At 33.4% G+C, this 22,161-nt stretch overlaps 1 pseudogene; it reads left to right on the forward strand.

Moving 5' to 3' along the window:
- The first annotated feature begins 10,988 nt into the window (after positions 1–10,988).
- LOC106799110 (uncharacterized) lies at positions 10,989–20,540 on the forward strand (annotated as a pseudogene).
- Positions 20,541–22,161: the final 1,621 nt, after the last annotated feature.

Raw genomic sequence — 22,161 nt, forward strand, 5'->3', positions numbered from 1 at the left:
CTGCTTAGAGGTTGATATGAACCCTCATGGCACAAGGGCTGACTTAGGATCGTCTAGGATTAAACCTTGATGGAAAATGCGGAAATTGATTAAGGAAAGGATGGAAAATAAGGTGGTTAATTTCGTGGGTCTTAATAAGGTGGTTTCTGGCATAAAATGGATGAATGAGATGGTAAAACGTAGGTTAAGTGGTGGCTGGACAGAAATATAGAAATGGCAATAACGGAAGCTATAGGGCTCCAACTGAGGTGATTCCAAAACGAGGTGAAATGTCTCGTTTTGAAATTCAATTTAGGCTCAAGAATCACTTAATTTGAGTGTGTAAAATGGGAGTTATGGTCACGAGATAATTTTGGGCAGAGGTGGATTTTCTGGAATTATGGTTTGAAAGAACAAGGGTGGAGATGATAGGAAGGAAATAATCACTCTTTCAAGCGAGGGCAACACACAAAGGTTGTGAAAGTCCTTTGATACAGCCAGGGTGTTCTTGAATCACTCAAGAATTTAGGAGAATCACTCTCACTAAGATAAAAGAGATAAACTCTAATTTTCTGAATAAAACTCAACTTGTGTTTATTGATAAAATGGTTCAGCTTATATAGAAGCTTTACAGCAGATTTTAGTAATGACCCACTAACCTAGAATTAAAATAACTTATTTCCATTAACCTAGGGAATTAAAAAAAACTTAATGGCTGAGTGTAAATGAAATTGTGGCAACCAAAAGTCACCCCCAACAGCCAACAAGTCAGCCACCATTTGGTCTCCCAAAAGGCTGATGCCTAGGTTGCCAATTGGGCCCTTATTACAACTTGAACTAAACCTAACTAAAGCCCTTTTAGTTGATTAACCCAAAACATATTTTTGGTCAGCCAACTTTACAAGGATTGGGCCATTATTTAGACAAACTAAACACTCTAAAATTGAAACAAAGTGGTGTCATTTAGTCCTCCTCCATTTGGGCCATGATACAACTCACAACCTTGGACTGTTCTCCTTGAAACTTGGGCTTGTATTCAAATAGTATGGACAACACTTGTTGAAGAGCTTCCTTGGCTTTCCTTGCTCTAGCCCTTGTCATAGGTCCTCCAAGTCCTTCAAGTGGATCCTTGCCCTTGCTCTTGGTCATGTCCTCATCAGAGGTAAGGGATGAGTTATTCACAATTGGGAATTAGTGAGAACATGTGTAGGGATCCTTAAAGATATCAATTGGAATGAGTTTTGGGGTGTTTTTGCAATTTTCATTTTATCCTTATAATTATTACAGTGAATTATATATGTTTGACAGACCAATTGTTGTGGAATTGATATGCTATTGTGTTGAGCGTGAACCCTATAAATCGAGTACTTTTCTAATTAATATGAATTGATGAAATAAAGGAGAAATTTAGAGAGAGATATTGATTTTGTATTTTCTCTTTTTCTTGTTGTTTAGGTTTCTATATATAATTTAAAAAGTTAATATCATAATTGAAATTGACCAAAGTGTTCATATAATTATTTAGAATTTGTGCATTGAAATCTTACTTTGTAATTTGTGATTCAATATGATGTATGCTAGCTTATATATATAGAGGTTGTTATTTATATTAATAATTTATGTAAATAATATTGTAGAGTGTTATAGTATGATTCCAAAAATTATTAAGTGTTGGAGTTTGAGAATATTATGGTTAAATTTGATGAACATGTGTATGTTGTACCTTATGAATATCATTAGGAATGTTATGAGATGGTTGATGTGATGTTATGAGATGTTAAAGTGTGGACATGATATTTGATTGTAAATAAGTGAATGTGTTTAACACTTGATGTTACATTAATTATATCGTGAGCTATGAATTATACAATAACCCGACCAGTGTTTATGCGCAGTGTTAAAGAGAAAGTGTAGGTTCCTAGTTAGGAACCAGTGTTAAATTGTAGTGCAATTGTGTTAAACATGTTTGAAACATGAGTGTGAGGTCGTGGTATTATATAGTTCATGAGCAGTGCTTATAAATGAAATATGTGATGAATTGTGGAATAATATGTTGTCTTGAGATTATAATATTGTTATTGAGATTGAGTAAAAATGTAAAGTAGAGCAGGTGTTGAATTGTGAGATACGTGAAAACATGTGATGGTGGATTGTGACATTATGAGATGTGAAATTGTGAATAAGTTTTGGTTGTGAATAAATGTGTGATTAATTCTTGATGTGACATTATTTGTGTTGTAAGCTGTGAATTGTACAATAACCCGACCAGTGTTATCTTGAGAAAAGTGTAAATGCGCAGTGTTAAAGAGAAAGTGTAGGTTTCCTATTTAGGAACCAGTGTTAAAGAGAAAGTGTAGGTTCCTATTTAGGAACCAGTGTTAAATTGTAGCGCAATATGTTGTACGTGTTTAAGACACGAGTGTGAGGTCGTGGATATTGTATAATTCACTAGCAGTGTCTGTGTGCTAAAATGATTTTAGGGGTTGGACCTGAATCAGGAGGGAGAGGCCCTGACGGACTCTTCGGAGTGTAGGCCTTGGGGGTCATCGGGTTTGAGTGCTCCTTTAAGCCTATGCTGATCCCATATGGTTGGAGCATTCTCGCAAAACATCGTGATCCTGACTGGTCTCCCTATGATTTTACTTAGTGAGAGTGACCTGGCAAACCCATTGTATGGTGTGTCTTGTTATGTACTCCTAAGCGCCCCAGGGTGGTTTTTCACTGACATGGTACCACATTGCATGTAGGCTTGAGTCTTAGCATAATTGTCTCATGTGTTTGCTAATTGTTTATTATGAAATTGAGGTGTTATTATGTCTTGATCAGAGCGTGTGATTCTTGTGTAATGTGATTGATGATTGAAAAGTGTAATTGATGGATGAAAAGTGAACTTTGAATGACAAAGTGGTGGAATTACGTGAATTACATGTAAGTAAGTTTTATTTGGTTTATATGATATGTATATCTAGTTGTATTGTTTCTCTATTAGTTAGGAATGTGATAACTCACTTCCAGTTTGTTGTTTGTGTTTGGATCCTGTGATGATCTGGAACTTTGTGTTCGGGGGAGCAGATGACTAGGTGAACTACTTTAAGGAATATTGTGCTGAAGGACGTCGGGACACAACGCTCTGATAAGATGTGACATTGGGATATAAGTTTTTATGTTAATTTTATGATGTTAGTCTATTTTATTTCACCTCATTGATTTAACAAAATATTTTTGTAAATTTGACGGCCTTATTTTGAGCCGAATATATTTTTAATGAGTTTATTTGGTAATTGAAATGAATGTGAACCTTTTACCCATTTGATTTTTGTTTACCAATATATTTTATTTATTTATATATATGTCGGGGTAGAGGGTGTCACACAAAAAGGTTCACTACCATTTTCTCCCTATGTATCCATATTCCAAGGAAAATTGTAGATAGAAAACAACCAAAAAAAGGTGGAAAAAGAAAAGAACACCACAATGAACAAAACATGCATCCAAATCGAAAACGCACACTAACCTTTCGAGAATGGTTACCTAGAGCGAGGCTGGTTGTGTGTGGGAGAGAGACTGGCCACGAGCACTCAGGTGAAAAGGGTTTGTGGAACACGAACAATAGTCCCTATCATGGTGCCACCTGCGGACGGCAGAGTTGAGACAGAGCACTCAGGTGAAAAGGGTTTGCAAAAGCTCACAAAAAAGAGAAAAGAAACAAAACACGTACCTTGTGTTGATGTCGAACTCCAACGAAGGATGCTCCACTTCGCGGCAGTCACAAACCCCAACGGCAGTCGCAAACGGTGACGATGGTAAGGAGGAGATGGTGATCACAAGTCATAAATGGCGGTCACAGGTCTTGTGGGTGAAAGGGAGAAGAGGAAGGTTGTGTTTGTGATACTAAGTGCGCGAGGGGAAAAAGAGTTTTTGGTTTTAATTTATGTATATAAACATCGGTTTTTTAAAACTGATATTAACTAGTTTCATTAACATTGATTTTGAAATAACCGATGTTAATCAGTTGACGTTAACATCTGTTTTTTAATAACCGATGTTAATGATCTTATGTTAACATCGGTTTATCCAAAAACCGATGTTAACGTCAATTGATTAACATTGATTTTTTCAAAACCGATGTTACTTAACTCAAATTATTTACGAAAATACCACCGTGCTTTTGTTAACATCGGTTTTTTCAATAACCAATGTTAACCGTGCGATGTTAAATGTATAAATTCTAGTAGTGAGATTAGTGACGATAGAGTTACATTGCATGACTTGATTGAGAACATGGGTAAAGAAATTAATAGATAGAAATCACCGAAAGAGACACGCAAGCGGAGGAGATTATGGTTACTAAAAGATATAATTTAAGTCTTCAAAGAAAACTCGGGGGGTGAGACTCATGAATGATTTAGCTTTTTTTCTTGATTCATCATAGATATATCTTACAAGCATATAACTTGTATTGGGGTTGATTTGTGTCTTTTGCATTAACAGGGGACCGGTGAAGTTAAAATCATTTGTCTGGATTTCCCCATATCTGACAAACAAGAAACAATAGAATGGAATGGAAATGCCTTCAAGGAGATGAAAAACCTTGAAATTCTGATACCAGGGGACAGATGTCGTACAGGATGTCACGACATCACGCTTCAGAACATGCAGTTTATGTGTGTCCGTATGAACAGATTAAACAAGTAAATAACACAAGAGAATTGTTTACCCAGTTCGGTGCAACCTCAGCTACATCTGGGGGCTAACAAGCCAAGGAGGAAATCCACTCTCAATAGTGTTAGTTCAAGGTCTAACAACCCCTGTTTTACAACCTTCTCACCTAACCACTACCCGTGCGATCTCTACCTAAGACCCAATCTTAGATATGAGAACCTCTGCTCACTCCCTCTCACTCACACTCTCGTGTTTACAATTAATTCAAAGACACATCAGAGATCAACTCTGTACAAAAGGGATCAACCCTACACAATAGAGATCAACTCTAGACACAAGGTCCAACACTTGATGTTAGGATAACACCAAGGTGGCTCACAAAACACTCAAGAGGGCGAAACTCACAAAATAACTCTTTAATCCCGGACTCGGTACAGAACTCGTGCAGCCTCCATGATTATATAGCCGTGTACGATTCTGGGCTGCAAGTTCTTGATGCTGGAGGAGATCTATCTTCTTCTGAAAAATCTGCAGTTAAAGAACTAAAAGATAACTTTTGATCTTTTAGTTTGAATCTTTAATCTTTAATCTTTAATCCCTGAACGAACTCTTCTACTTTGAAATTCGAACTTTAATGATCTTTTAATTCGTTCCTAAAGATAGATCTTCTAATCTCTTGCTAACTGCACAATAATCTGTTAAAGATATAACAGATTTATATGTCCAGTATTATCGGGCCAGATGTCAGGACATCGTATCCGACATCTTGGATCCTGCAGCTTCAATGCTTCACTTGACTTTTATCTTGCATTGTACAGCACTTCCAGTATTCTCGAGCAGGATGTCAGGACATTGTATCCGACATCGTGGATCCTTCAACTTCAATTCATCACTTGACACTTTATCTTGCCTTGTGCATTATGCAGCCCGATCTTATTCCTTGACATAACGTTGGACATCATGTGCAGCAACTCCAGCTTTCCTTCATTGTCTAAGTGCTTATGTTTTAACAAAATCTTAGCCAACCTTTTTAAACTCAGTAGTGCTAAGCACTAACAAACCTTAAAGCACTTGTTATCAGAAACAGTATTTTATCCCAAGGTCCCCATTATCTACCAGAAAGTTTGACAATATTGGAATGGCACAGACATCCTTCCCATTGTTTACCATCTGATTTTGATACAACGAATCTCGCCATACGCGAGTTGGAATAGTTCCATCCCATCATTGGGGTGTAGTGGCATATCGAAGGCAAGTTTAAAGAATACATTTTCCTTGTAAATTAATAAATTCTCTGCAGTATTATTCATCCAGCTCTGTTTTAATTTTTCTATCATTTTCTTTTTGCAGAAGTTGATGTATCTAACTATCTAAGGGTTTTGGATACCTGATGCATCTGGTCTCTCAAATTTGAAGGAATTTTCATTTGAATATTGTGAGAATTTAATTATAGTTCACGAGTCAATTGGTTTTCTGAATAAACTTTAAATATTGAGTGCTGGTTGTTGCCGCAAACATAGGAATTTTCCACCCATCAAGTGATGGATTGAATGAATGAAACAACTGTGACTCAACATCTTTTTATACAAATACAATGCTGCATGCAAACGAAATTTTGGGAAGAATTTGTAATGGGATTTCCATGGTTTAATATTTTCCTCTTGGTTTTGAGAATAATTCCTTTTTGGTTTGAATAGGTCTTCTAGGGGGTTGCTTTCTTCAATTCTGGTGGGTTCCACTTCGAATGAAGGGAAACGATGCTTTAATTTTTCTACAATAATCTTGATTTAGTTTGTGTTTTTAAATACAAACTAAATTGAAATGAACCAAAATGTTTAAAATTGTCTAATTTGTCTTCTTTATAGTTATAGTATCTGACATTAAGCTTTCCATAAGGTAAATCACATATTTAGGTTGAACTTCTTCTTATTTATGTAGTAAACTCTCTATGAAGAAATTAAAAATATTTACGATTAAACACAACAAAAAAGGAAAATAATTTAAGAGAAAGATGAAATAATCTTGGAATAAGTATTTTTTATATCTATCAATAGCTTTCTTTAAAGAAACATGTATATAATTTTAACAAAAGATAATATGCATATATATATATATATATATATATATATATATATATATATATATATATATATATATATATATATATATATATATATATATATATATTAAGACATAATCCAACTTTCTAATTTGTTTTAGTTAATTCATTTTAGGGGTATAGCCGTATTTTACTATTTTTTTGAAAAAATAAAAATAAGTGTTTTTCTCTGCTAGTCATCTCTTCTATCCCCATATTTCCAAATCCATTAATCTTCTTATTCAGCAACTACCAATTTTAGTTGCAACATTTTCACGAACACGTTTTCGTCTTTTCTTTTACACCACCATGGACAATGTCACCAACAGCCACTACCATTGATACCGCGAGATTAAAATGAATGATTTGGAGTTTATATTGGAATGGAACAAATATTAATATACATGATTAAACCAATTTTGTCCACAACATTTCTTTGTCGTTGAACCAGTTCCAAGATCGAGAACCATGCCCTATAAGATCATGGAAAATGCATAATCCTGTGACGGATTGACCTTCTTTGGACAACTATTATAGTTGATTAAAAAAACTCATTTTTCTTATCGATCAATTAATTATTTGAGAAAGCCATGTGGTAGAAAATGCAAAGATATCAAAAGTTAAGCCCTTCAATGTGTCCCATGTATGCCCTTCCTTCATCTTCTCTCTGTCTTCTATGAATCTTTCTAAGTAATTTCACCTATTCTAGAAGGTCTTGAGCTATGTACAAAAAATAGGTAAATGTTATTTTGGTCCTTCAATGTGTATATTGGTGATAGTTTAATCCTTGAAAACAAAAATTATGATTTAATCCATAAATGTGTAGAAAGTACACCAATTTAAACTATGTTTTGTAAAACTAGCATATACAATAGATGAAAGCTCACAAAGTAACGGGAAGATTATAATTAAGCTACAAGTTTGGAGTTGAAAAACTAGAAGCGAGTTGAAAGAGTTTGGTAAGATTAACTAAAAAACTAGTTGATAAATGTCAAATTACATAAAATAACATATTTAATATTTTTATCATTTGAATTTATTTCTAATAATTTATCATCTAAAAAGTCAGATAATAATTTTTGAAAATTTTGTATTATAAGAAAATTGTAAAGATTGAGAAATTTTACTTATATCATTTAACATCAAAATATTCATATTATTTTTGGAAAAAGTAGAATTAAATTAAATAAAGCTTATTAGATTTATAGCATTGTTTAAAATCATTTTTTAATATTTAAAACTTTATTAATACTATTATTTTGAAACAAAATAAAAAGTTGTAACCTTGAGTAGTGGTGTAGAGATGACAATTAATGAGTTGACTATTGAATAAGTACAAGAGTGGATGTAGAAAATTATCAAAGGTGGTTGATTTTCTTTTTGTACTTTAATTATTTAAATTTCTAACTTCTGAAAAATAAATATTAACATTTAATAAATAATAAATTTTGTAAAATTATTTATTAATTTACATGAAAATTAAAATTGATTTTAATTCAATTGATACAAGAAGAAAATACATGCTTTTAAAAAAAATTATATTACAATGAAGATTATATATGGGGAAGAGTCAACTTACAACAATAATTAATCTATTACATCTACTTTTCATTTTTATCATTTTTTTTACAAAATTTAACCAACAAGATTAATGATCTATTATAATATTAGATTTCAAAAAAATAAATCATAAAAATAGAAAATATAACTCTAAAAGAATTATTGAAAATGTAAGTTGATTATTATTATATATTATTATTAAGTTTCCCTTCTTCATATCTAACAAGAAGCAATTGCAATTTTGCATAAGAGGATGATGAGAATCATGTTTATTAGTATTACTGCTAAGGTGTCATTAAATCAAGGACAAGTGTTTCAGGATATACAAAGTGTGGGTAGTGACATTGGTGCTAGGTGATGAAATACATGACCCCATTTTATTTTTGCACTTTCAAGTTTCAACACGGATAATAATTAAATAAAAGCCACTAACTATGGTTTACGCATTTTTTCTTGGGAGCTTCTCCGAATAAGGCTTTTCATAATTGCCTCTAACTCTCGAAGAATCTAATTCAGTCCTTCTTCGGATGAAATTGGGTTCGTGTTGCTTCCAGTAATGTGAAATTGGGTTCAGTATTCCATCAATATCTATATACTAAAATTGAAGTATGTGGAAAATACTAAAATACCCATGGCTGAGAGGTTGACAGCTGTCCAAAATTTTGGTTTTTTGGTCAAAATACCCATAGCTGAGAGCTTGACACCTGTTCAAGTTTTCTGGTTTTTGGTCATTTATTTTTTCTGCCACCTTGCTTCCATGTGTTATTTTATGGTTCTATGATTATGGTTTTATGGCACGTAGCTTGGTGTGTTGTTGAGTGATTAGATTGCCGTTTGTAGTTTTGGTGGTTGGTGGTGTACGTGGCTTCTTTGTAGCGTTTTTTACTTCTTTCACTAGCAAGTTGCAAGCTACTGATTGCATTTGTTTCACTTTTTTCATTTGTTTTTAGTTGGCTTCCGTCTTAAATATAGTTGTTCTGTTGTTTAGGATTTTGGCATGAGGCTGTGGTTTCTAGTTCGTGATTTCCGTTCTTCTATGGTTGAAGGTTCGAGTGCATGTTTATGTTCTTTTAGCACGTGTTCTGTTCTATTCTTTATTGTTCACAAATTCTTGTTTTTCTTTTCGTTGTCCTGCATTTGTCAGTTGTTCTTTGGATTGCATTTACATGGTTTTGGATTGATCGTATTATTCCTTTAGAGCTATAATTGTTTGGTTCTGTTTTTTTGCTTTTTTGCTGAGTTGGCATTTTTGTTTTTTGTCTCTTATCACTGGCTTCAATGGTTGGATTGTATTTACATGGTTCTTGGTTAATCATATTATTGTTCGTCTGTTGTGCATGTGTGTTTTTTTATTAACCATATTATTGTTTGTGTGTTGTGCATGTGTGATTTTGTCAGGTTTTTGTTGTTTGGTGATTTTGGTTTCTGCATGTTTATGTTGCTCTGGCACGTGTTCTGTTCTGTTTTTTATTATTTACAAATTCTTAGTTTTCTTTTTGTTGGCTTCCATTTGTCTGTTATTGTTCGTTGGATTGATTGATAGTGTAATACTTTTTGTAGTATGTTGGCATTGATGGAAATCTTATTGCATGTGTGGTTTAAGGATGGGTTGGTATTTTGTTTTCCAAAAGCTGAACTTTGTTGTGTTTGTTTTAGGCCTTTCTATTTGTTTGTTGATGGTTGCAATATTATTTGTTCAGAGATATAATTTTTGTTTTTGCTTCTCTGCTATTTGCTGACTTGGCTTTTCTTTTTTGGTTTAGGTTGTTGCATGTATTGGCTTAGTAGTTCAACGAATAGTATCATAGTTTTTATGGTATTTTGTCATTCATTGAAATGTTATTGCATGTGTCATTTGAGTCTGTGTTGCTATTCTATTTTTTGTTAGCATTATTTTCTATTCTAAATTGACAATCATTCTTTACATAGCATTTGCATGGTTTTGGATTTATTACATTTTTCATTTAGAATTGGCAGGCCTATGTAATTTTATGGCGAGGATTCCTGACAAGATTAGGTCTATTGATGGATCAAAAGAAGCGCTTAAGCTTGCTGTTAGGATCATCGATCTTTGGTTTGTTGGGACTCCTAACAAGTCTGAGCAATCGGAAATGGTTTTTGTTGATTCTGAGGTATATTTTGTGCTCTCTATTTGATTGTTGGATTTTTGTTCATGTCATTTATTGATTATATAGTTTGCATATTTCAGGGTGATCAAATTCATGCTATTTGTAAATCGGACCACCTCAAGTCTTGGAAAGCTGATTTGAAAGAGAATTGCACTTATGTTATGCATAATTTCAAAGTTGTTAAGAATGATGGTCAATTTAGAGTGTGCGAACATGAGTACAAGTTATTTTTTATTGGAGTGACGGTTGTTAGAGAAGCTAATTTGCATGAACTGCCTTTTAAGGAATTTAGATTTGTTGAATTTGCAAATGTTGTTGCTGGCAATTTTGTGTCTGGCCTGTTGGTTGGTGAGTACAATCGCAATTTGTGCTTTCATTTTGATCATAACTTCTTTGGGTTTTTTTCGATGACCTATTTTCATTTCTGGTGGTTTAAGATATTATGGGGTTGTTGATCAGGTGGTCTTTCGGCATGTTTCATCGAAAAATACCAGGGTTGTTTTTAGAATGAAGGATTTGAGGTCACGGTTAATTACAGTTTTTGCTATCTCCTGTGTATATTTGGTTATTTAGAGTTTATATTGTCGAGAATTTTATTTTTCATTTTGCATGGTGCTTATGTCTATCTTATCCTTATGAGGTGATGGATGTAATGTTGTTTCTTTGCTGTAGTGGTGAAATTTTGTCTTGCACACTTTGGGAGAATTACTGTACTCAGTTCCTATCCTATTTGAATGAACGTGGGGATGATGGGCCGATGGTTATTATATTGACACATGCCAGAATAAAAGATGCACAGGGTAAGTATGATATTTTATTTGCTGATTTGGATACTCAATAGCTGAGTTTTGTTGTTGTTGTTGTTGGCATTTACAGGAAGTTATCCAGCTTCAGTGAGCAATTCCTTCAAGGCGTCAAAACTATTGATTAATGATCCTATATTGGAAATTCAGGAATTTAAAGAGAGGTATTTTGCTTATCATCTTTGCTCTGTGGTTGTTAAATTTGTGTGACAATCGTCTTGATTGTTTTCTGTTGCTTTATTCTATTTATTCGATTGGCTTAGGCTTTTAGATTTAGGTGTTGAGGTGAGTCGAGTTTTGCTACCTGGCGATCAAGCAACCTCACAAGTTTCAGGGGGAAGTCAGCTATCATCAAAGGATTCGTTTCTTTCAAAGGCTGAAGCCAAAACTATTTTAGAAATCGATGCCATTTCTGAGGTGGACCTGTTATCTGTGTTTATTTTATATTCATTGCAGTTGGAAGTCGAATTTGGCTAGATTTGTTCACATCCATATATTATAGCTAATGTGTCTAACAACGGCATTTTATTGTTGGCAATTTGATTGTTATGGTTTTTTAAAAGGACGTTGTTTGTGTTACGGTGGGGACTATTAGCAAAATAGTCATGGATAACCATTCATGGTCTTATCCAGCCTGTGCTCAATGTCATAGGAAAACTGACATCCAAACAGGACCATTCACATGTGGATGTGGCAAGGATAATGATCAGCCTGTTCTGAGGTAATTTGAGTTTTAGTCCATTAACATGTTTTATTCAGTATTTTGTTTTTGACTGGCAACTAAATTGGTAGGTATAAAGTTGAAGTCATGGTTACCCAAAACAATGAGAGCAGCACATTTTTGCTCTGGGACCATGAATGTGCTGAATTGATTGGTGAAACAGCTGATGATGTGAATAGGGTCAAGATTGAAGTATGTTCATGCTTTATCATATGCTGCTTCTCATTTTATGTATTATATTTTGTTCTTCGAGTTGTAACTGGCAGCTGGTGAATTTCTGCTGTTTCTGGCAGGATGGTGATCTTGATTTGGATGCTTCCCCTCAAGCACTTGACAAATTGTTGGGTCATATGCTTGCTTTTAAGGTCAGGATTCAATCAAAATTCAAAAATGCAGTTGTACTTAGATACTCAAAAGACCTAGATTTGATCAATGTTGTTCTCGAGATGCTGCCTGATAGTGAGGTGTTCTTTTCTGATATCTATTTTAGACATTGTTGTCATGATGATATGATTCATGAGTTTGACTATCATCAACTTATATATGGTGCAGGCATGTTCCAAAATAGATCCTTCCAATGCTGATTGCAATGATGCTACGCATGCTGAATGTGTGAGTTAATGTTGCTGTCATGAACATTGATATCTTATATTTTTTTAATTTACCAGTTTATTCTTTATGCAGCAATCTCTGTCTGTCACAGCTGACCATGATCTGGTTGCGGGATTGCCTTTAACACCCAAAAAGCGGATTCCATCTAATGAAGCCGATGATGAGTTAGGGAGCTCTCAAATTTCGCCAGCCCAACTATCGTCTAACAAATTAACAAGACATTCTCATAAAAGCTAATTTAGCTGATTCCAGATTCTTATTGTTGTGTTTTCACACTGCTATTAAAATATTGGCATATTGAACAAACAATTATGTAGTTTTTGTTATCACTGCATTTGCACATTTGAAAATCGGTTTTTTTGGATTCATGCTTTTAGACGTTCTAAATTGAGATCTGTCTGTATTGTGTTCCTGCTGTAGTATTGCAAGTTTTCTTATATTAAATATGGCATTGAAAACAATTGATTTTCCCAGTATTCTTTGTTTAGTTGTCCTCGATACAATTGAATTGTTGTTTATCATACCTTTGATGGTCTATATGGTTCTAACAAATTAATGGCGGAGTTAGCCTAAATAAAAAAAAACAGTGAAGGAGATAAATTGGTGTTCAAATAACATCAAATATTAAAAAACAACCAAGGAGGAAAATTTATAGCTACGTTGGCGATCATGTTGCTACTCGATATTCTCACGTTTTTAATCTGTTTCTTGATTAACTGCTTAATGAATTCCATTCCCATCTCAATTCCGTGAAAATAACAGGAAAAAAATCAGATTAAGAAAAAAATAACATGCAGAGGATTGTGCTAAATTTTTAGTTTTAGTTTTCCTTCTCAATCGAGCTGCTCTTTAAATTAATCAAAGTTTCTATCCTGACATCATATTTCCATATTTGGAATGTGTTTGCCATGAATGTTATCATTCCATTTTTGTAGTTATCACTGCTTTGCTAAAATCATGTGTTCGATATTTTAGTTGCAATTTTTAACTTCATTGATGGCTTACGCAACTTTAATCTTGATTTTAACTACAGCAAAGTAGAACTATATAAAACAGGTCAAATCTATGGGGAAGAGAAATCAAAGAAAAATTTGTGATGCGCTGGACAGTGTTACATAATGCCAAATAAAAGATGTAAAATAGAAATTTCATATTTCAAATTGAACACATGAGCTAATAGATTTGAGCGTACAAATTAAACAAATTTGTGTTAGTGAATGGAAAATTCATCAACATATATACAATGTCTTCCATTGCAAGCTTAGTAGCAGTTACAGAAGTCAATGTTTCCGCCAATAACTATGATCATTTCTACCTTACCTATTTTCCATCATGGCCTTGGTTTGTGTGTTTAGATTGCCACCAGAGTCCTAAATAGACAATATCTTTCATTCCAAGCTTAGAAACAGTCCCAAAACCCAATTTTTGCCGAAACCAAGTGTCATGATTTCTATATTACCAATTTTGCTAGCTGTTGATGTTGCATCATAGTTTTGCTATGTCATCTACCTTTGGTCTCATCTCTTTACCTTACAATTCTGGCAATTCTATCATTACCCTTTTCAATATATAGAATTGGCAACATGCAAACATATCTAATCCAGGAAATTCCACCACTAATAGTCAGCCTATAATCCATAACGAATGAAGTCTCCCATCTCCAATTTATTCCATCTTCTAATTTTATCGTAGTTTCTGCAGATTTGAAATAAGCGTTTGGTTCTTCGTTTCAACATAAATCTATTGTTTAGTTTATAATTCACCCAATTCTGCCTTTAGTCATTTTCAACATGCAGAACTATCAACATGCAAAGAGATCTGATTCTGCAAAAGCCAGGATCAACAGAAAACGTATTATGCAATAGAAGCGACATGGTCATGCTCAGTCATCTTCACAACCAACACTTAACTGCACTTCAGAATATAATAGTGAGACATCTCATATAGCATGTTCTGCAAGAAATCAATTTACTTAGCTGCCTTAATCACATTTTCTTTTGTTTTTTCTCTATTTTTTTAGTGATTGCGTCTGATTCATCAAAAAGTGAAGATTCTGAATCCACACAAGGTACTGAAAAAAAATGTTTCATCCTCTTTTTTGCTATGGTTTACACATTGCTATTATATGTATTTCTAATTTATGTCACCACTAATAGTCAGACTATAATCAAGAAACAATGAAATGCTTCATTCTGGATTTTTTTCATCTTCTAATTTTATTGTAGTTTCTGCACATTTAAAACAAGTATTTGGATCTTCGTTTGCATGTGAATCTATTGTTTAGTTCACAATTAACTCAATTCTGCCTTTAGTTATTTTCAACATGCAGAACTATCAACATGCAAAGAGATGTGATTCTGCAAAAGCGAAGACCAACAGAAAACGTGTTATGCAGCAGAAGTGACATGGTCATGCTCAGTCATCTTCACAACCAACAGTTAATTGCACTTTAGAATATAATAGTGAGACATCTGATATACCATGTTCTGGAAGAAATGAATTTACTTAGCTGCCTTAATCACATTTTCTTTTGTTTCCTCTTTATTTTGTAGTGATTGTTTCTGATTCATCAGAAAGTGAAAATTCTGAATCCACACAAGGTACTGAAAAAAAATGTTTCCTGCACTTTTTTGCTATGTTTCAAATATTGCTATTATATATATATTTCTAATTTATGCAGGTTCAGGCTCTAATTTTATGACTCCCTTCGAGGATTGTCAATCTCCAACTAATCAGCCTGTAATCAACACTGAAGGTAATGACTATAATTCTGATTTCCAGTTTCATATGCTACTGTACATGTTCTTAAATTAATATTCAAAATTCTGATCATGATATTGTAGTATGATATTGAACAATTTCAGGATATTCTGATCTTGGTGATCAACTCATCCAATGTAGATATTGTAATGCACAAATGTGGTATGATGAAAGAATAGCAAAAAATAAGAATTGTCAGAATCCAAGGTTCAGTTTATGTTGGGGAGATGGCAAAGTTGAATTGCCATTATTACAAAATCCACCCCAATATCTGCAACAACTTCTATTTCATGATGATACAATTGATAGTAAAAATTATCAACATAATTTGCGAGCATACAACATAATGTTTGCCTTTACTTCTGCTGGAATTAAGCTAGATAAAACAATTAATAATTCAAGAGGACCTCCTACGATCAGAATACAGGGGCAACCATGCCATAGAATAGGCAGTCTATTACCAATGCCTGGGAACAAACCCAAATTTGCACAGCTATATATCTTTGACACAGAAAATGAAGTGCAAAATAGAATTAATGTCATGAGGTAGAAGTTTTTTTATTTCTGTCAGTGAGAAAATTATTCATTCACTTACAATAGTTTGTGTAGTTATGAATATTTTTAAATATTGTTTTTTCAGTCAATATTTCGGAATTCAGAATCATATTGTTTCGGCTTTAAGTCAAATGCTCGATCAACACAATTCTCATGCTAAAAGTTTTAGAATGGCCAGAAATAGATTGGCAGCTGATCAAGCCAATAATATCAAATTGCAACTCATAGCTGCTCGGGGAAAAGATGGTCGTGTATATAATATGCCTAATGTTCCGGAAATTGCTGCACTTATTGTTGGCGATTTTCATCCAGGCTCAAAAAGAGACATTATTGTTGAAACTCAAAATGGAGAATTACAAAGAATCCATGAACTTCATCCTAGCTATCTACCGCTACAGTATCCTCTACTCTTTCCTTATGGAGAAGACGGATATAGAGCTGACATACTTCATCGTTCTACTTCATCCAGCAAAAAAAGAAAGCGAAACCGTCTGACAATGAGAGAGTGGTTTGCTTATAGACTTCAGTCTAGGTCAAATGAAGCACAGACTTTATTGCATTCTTGAAAATTATTTCAACAATTCATTGTTGAAGGTTATACCATGGTGGAATATGAAAGACTTAGCTATATCATAAACAACCAAAAGAAGCTTAGAGTTGATAAGTATTTTAGCTTACAAACTTCATTGGATACTGGAACAGCTAAAGGCTTAACCAAGGGAAAAAGAGTCATCTTACCCTCAACGTTTGTTGGGAGCCCACGTTATATGGATCAACTTTACTTTGATGGTATGGCAATATGCAGTCATGTTGGTTTTCCAAATATTTTTATTACTCTAACCTGTAATCCAAATGGGCCTGAAATTCGTAGATTACTTTCACCTTTGAATCTCAAACCGACTGACAGGCCAGATATTGTATCACAAATTTTCAGATTAAAATATGAACACATGCTGTCAGACTTAACAAAGGGTCAATTACTGGGAAAAGTGGTTGCATGTAAGTTGACCATCATTTTTATACTTAAATACAAATATAACTTGGTCGTTTGGCCATTTTTGTTTGTTGTATAACGCAGATATTAATGGCTAAAATATTACAATTTAACCAACGCTTTTACAGATATGAAATACAGAATTATACTTACCATCATAACATTATCTTTTGTGAATCACAGATATGCATTTTATAGAGTTTAGTTGATCATCAGTTTTTATACTTAAATTAAATACAAATATTAGTTGGTCATTTGGAGATTTTTCTTTGCTCTATAACGTACATATTAATAGCTAAAATATTACAATTTAACCAACACTTTTACAGATATGAAATACAGAATTATACTTACCATCGTAACTTTATCTTTTGTGGATCACAAATATGCATACTATAGAGTTTCAAAAGCGAGGACTCCCTCACGTGCATTTATTACTATTTCTGCATCCAGACAATAAATATCCATCTTCAACTGACATTGATTAGATAATATCAGTTGAAATACCTTCCCATCAAGATGACCCAGAACTCTACAGATTGGTGGAGAACCATATGATACATGGCCCATGCGGAATTTTACAACCCAACTCTCCATGTATGAAAGAAGGCAAATGCAGTCATTTTTATCCTAAACAATTTCAGCCTCATACTCTTTTGGATTCAAACGGTTATCCAGTCTATCGTTGAAGAAACAATGGTCATTCAATTTCAAAGAATGGTGTTATCATTGATAACAGATATGTAGTACCTTACAATCCAAAATTACTGAAAAAATATCGGGCTCATATAAATATTGAATGGTGTAATCAAAGTACTTCAATCAAATATTTATTTAAATACATAAACAAAGGCTATGACAGGGTGACTGCTGTTATGCTTTCTGATAGCGATAACGCAGCTCAAAATGTAAATATTCAAAATGATGAACTTAAAGAATATCTAGATTGCAAGTAATTTCATCTTAACCTGCATAATTTATTATCTCACTATTATTTTTACTAACTAACCTATATCACAGATACATTTCTCCCTGTGAAGCTGCTTGGAGAATATTTGCTTTTCCAATCCATGGTAGAAAGCCTGTTGTTGAGAGATTGTATTTTCATCTTCCAGATCAACACAACATTATTTATGAAGATCATAATGATATAGATGATGTACTATCGAAACCAACTATTTCAGATTCAAAATTCCTAGCTTGGATGAACACTAATAAAGATTTTGATGAGGCCAGGAATCTAACTTATTCGCAATTTGTGTCAAAGTTTGTATATAATAAAAGAAACAGATCATGGCAACCCAGAAAAAAAGGATATATCATTGGAAAACTCATATGGGTACCACCAACCACAGGAGAATTGTTTTATTTAAGAATGATGCTTGGCAGCTGCAAAGGACCTACTTCATTTGAGGATATCAGGACTGTTGCGAATATCCAATATCCAACATATAGAGAAGCATGTTTTGCAATGGGCTTTCTACAAGATGACAGAGAATATGTTGAGGCAATCAAAGAGGCCAAGGACTGGGGCACAACTAATTATCTAAGGAAATTGTTTTGTATTAATTCTGTTAACAGGTGCCATGAGCAAACCTGAAGAAGTTTGGAATCAATGTTGGCATTGGCTAGCTGATGACATTGCATATCAATATACTAAATCAACAATCAACTTAGGTAGGCTGTAATAGTTTTTATGTTCCACAACAATGGTCACAATCATTCACTACAGATCAATGATGATACTCTTAGAAATTTGACATTGATTGAAATTGAAAAACTATTGCACATAAACCAAAGATCACTAAAAGACTATCCTACAATGCCATATCCTCAGGATATTAACCTCACATCCTACCTACAAAACAACTTGGTATTATCAGAACTCGACTACAACCATGATGAAACGAGATCAGAATTTGAACATCTTTTTGCATCCATGACAGGCAATATACCTATTCATATATTATAAATTCTATTAATGACAGTTAACATCTTATAAAAAATGGTCATTGGGAATTATAAATTATATTGATGCTTTTAATATTCTATTAATAACAGGCAATCTACCCTCACTTAATTGTTTCCATCAATGACTAAATTAATCTTCATTTCAATATAACATCAGCTTACCTATCAATGCAGATGAACAAAAAACAATTTATCATAGAATTATCCAAGTTGTCAACAACAATGAAGGTGGAATGTTTTTTCTATACGGATTTGTAGGCACAGGAAAAACATTCATATGGAGAACATTAGCAAATTCATTGAGAGCAGAAAATCAAATTGTGATTATTGTTGCTTCTAGCGGAATAGCCTCTCTATTATTACCAGGAGGCAGAACTGCACATTCCAGATTTAAAATTCCTATACCAATTTTTGAAGACTCAACATGTAATATTCATCAAGGCACCGAATTAGCAGAATTATTGAACCAGACAAGCCTAATAATTTGGGATGAAGCACCAATGGCCCATAAATTCTGTTTTGAAGCGCTTGATCAAAGTTTAAGAGATATTATCACAGATAAATCAAAGTCAAGTCAAATATTTGGAGGCAAAGTTATAGTATTTGGTGGAGATTTTCGCCAAATACTACCAGTCATCCCAAGAGGAACGCGCTCAGACATTGTAAATGCAGCAATCAATTCATCCTATCTATGGGATTCGTGTGAAATATTGACCTTGACCAAAAACATGCACTTACACAACAATCTAGAATCAGTTGATGAACAAGAAACTGCCACATTTGCTAAATGGATTCTAGACGTTGGAGATGGAATTATAGATGATGAAAATGATGGTTATGCTACAATTCAAATTCCTGCTCATCTACTCATTACTCAATATGATGATCCAATTAGTGCTATAGTCAAATCAACATTCCCAGACTTAGATCAGCACCACAATAATCCTGAATTCTTTAAATCAAAGGCAATACTAGCTTCAACAAATGAAACGGTAGAACAAATCAATGATTATGTGCTATCCTTCATTCCAGGTAATTATATCATTACTTATTTAATTGTCACTTGCTCAGACAAAAATATAACCACTGAAATTGTAATTTTGCAAATCATAGGTGACCACATGGAATATCTAAGCTCTGATTCCCTTGATAAATCAGAAACCAGTGAGAATTCGTATTTCCAATCAATTACTACTGAATTCCTTAATTCATTGAAAACATCCGGTTTGCCAACTCATTCTATCAAACTTAAAATTGGAAGTCCTATAATGCTGTTAAGAAACCTCGACCAAAATCAAGGTCTATGTAACGGTACTAGATTAGTGGTGACAAAGATGGCAGAACATGTAATTGCAGCTGAAATTATCTCAGGTAAAAACATTGGCCTCGCTATTTATATTCCAAGAATGTCAATGTCTCCTTCACAATCACCCTGGCCGTTTAAACTATTAAGAAGACAATTTCCGATTATGCTATCTTATGCAATGACAATAAACAAGTCACAGGGACAATCATTATTCATGGTTGGACTTTATTTGCCGAAACCTGTATTCACTCATGCCAATTATATGTTGCATTGTCAAGGGTCAACTCAGCAAAAGGATTAAAAATTCTGATTCATGATGATGAGCAGAAAAGCATGAATTCCACCACCAATGTAGTATACAAAGAAGTGTTCAGAAACATTAAAAGTTAAATTTCAATTGTTTAATATCAGATTCAATTCTATTGTCATGCTTTCTCAAACAGTTCTATTCTTTAATAATCAATTGTTCAATATTCTATTATCACTGCATTATATAATTTGAGTTATTACAACCTTCAATACAATTCAATTGATATTAAATATTGAGAATTGACAATCAATTTCAATTCTACTCTTTTGTGATCACTTCTTGCAAACAATTCTATTGATTTTAAATACTAAGAATCCACCAAGAATAACAACAACCAATCTATAATTTTTTAAATAACAATGACAATTCCATTCATATCACCACTTTCACATAGACACATACATATATATATATATATATATATATATATATATATATATACATACATATATATATATATATATATATATACACAAACACACACGTGGTTTTATTAATACCAAAATATGCTAGATCAGTTAAACATCTTATCTTTTAAATCACATTATAAATAAAAAACTAAGGATAAATAAGGCTGACTAAGTAGCGGTAGTAGTAGTTAGTGGACTACAATCCTTTGGAACTTGATCTGTCTGGCAAAATTAGAGTCCTCACAGAAAATCCTTTTCATTTTGTTTTAATTTATTTCAGTTTGAATTTTAGTTTTTTTACTCTATCTTGCCTATTCTTCTCTATTTTCTAACGTGCCTCCATTTTACTGATTTTTTAGAAACTGCACACACAACAGTTTCACAGGGGCATTAATTGAGAAGATATGGGTGATGGCAGAGTTGATACTGCAATTACTTCAAGCACGAGAACGTGTAAAATACTTTAATGATTAGATGAACTTTACATTATTAATCTATTAATTAATCTATTAAGCCGAAAACCTCATGGAAAAAATTAACGAATTTAAGGCCCAACTATTATATGCACACCACAAACAGCACTAAAGTCCAATCACTTCTAAAACCATTCAGAAAAAAACCGTTCGGTTACTTCCACAACTATTCACGTTCAGGCTCTTCATATCATCACTCGCTTTCACATTCAAGAAGCAACTATTCACTTACATCATTTCCAACATAAACCTACCACCACTTATGTCATCGAAAAGATAAATCAATTAATCAAGTGCACTCAACTATTAACCCATATTACCCGTTCCTCTGCAAACATCATCTTAACATCACATCACCATACTTTAACTTCAGAAAAACCCAAGATGAGTACCTCATCCTCCACCGCTTCAACCAGAGTAAGGATCCGCTCTTACAAAGTTTATATCTTCTAATGCATTATTTTTTCGGTTTAAACTTTTGATATTAGCAAATCTTTTGTTCATGCAGATCAGATATGCAATTGTGAGACCACCTGCAATCAAGCAATTTAGAGTAGCTTTCCACAATGACCAGGTTATAGTTTAAAATACAAAAAGCTTTTTTTCCTTCCCTTGCATCTGTTGGTTATTGCTTACATTCCATTTGCATGGTTTTTGATTGATCATGTCATTTCTCTTCGTTATATTTTTTCCCTGTTTCCTGCCTTGCGTGTTCTGTTTTTGCCTATTTCTGCTGACTTCCATGCTTCCATTGCATTTGCATGCTTTTCAATTCACCACATTTCTACTGTAAATATATAGCATTTTGCTTTGACTGT

Source organism: Glycine max, chromosome 6 (assembly GCF_000004515.6).
Source record: "Glycine max cultivar Williams 82 chromosome 6, Glycine_max_v4.0, whole genome shotgun sequence".
NCBI lineage: Eukaryota > Viridiplantae > Streptophyta > Magnoliopsida > Fabales > Fabaceae > Glycine > Glycine max.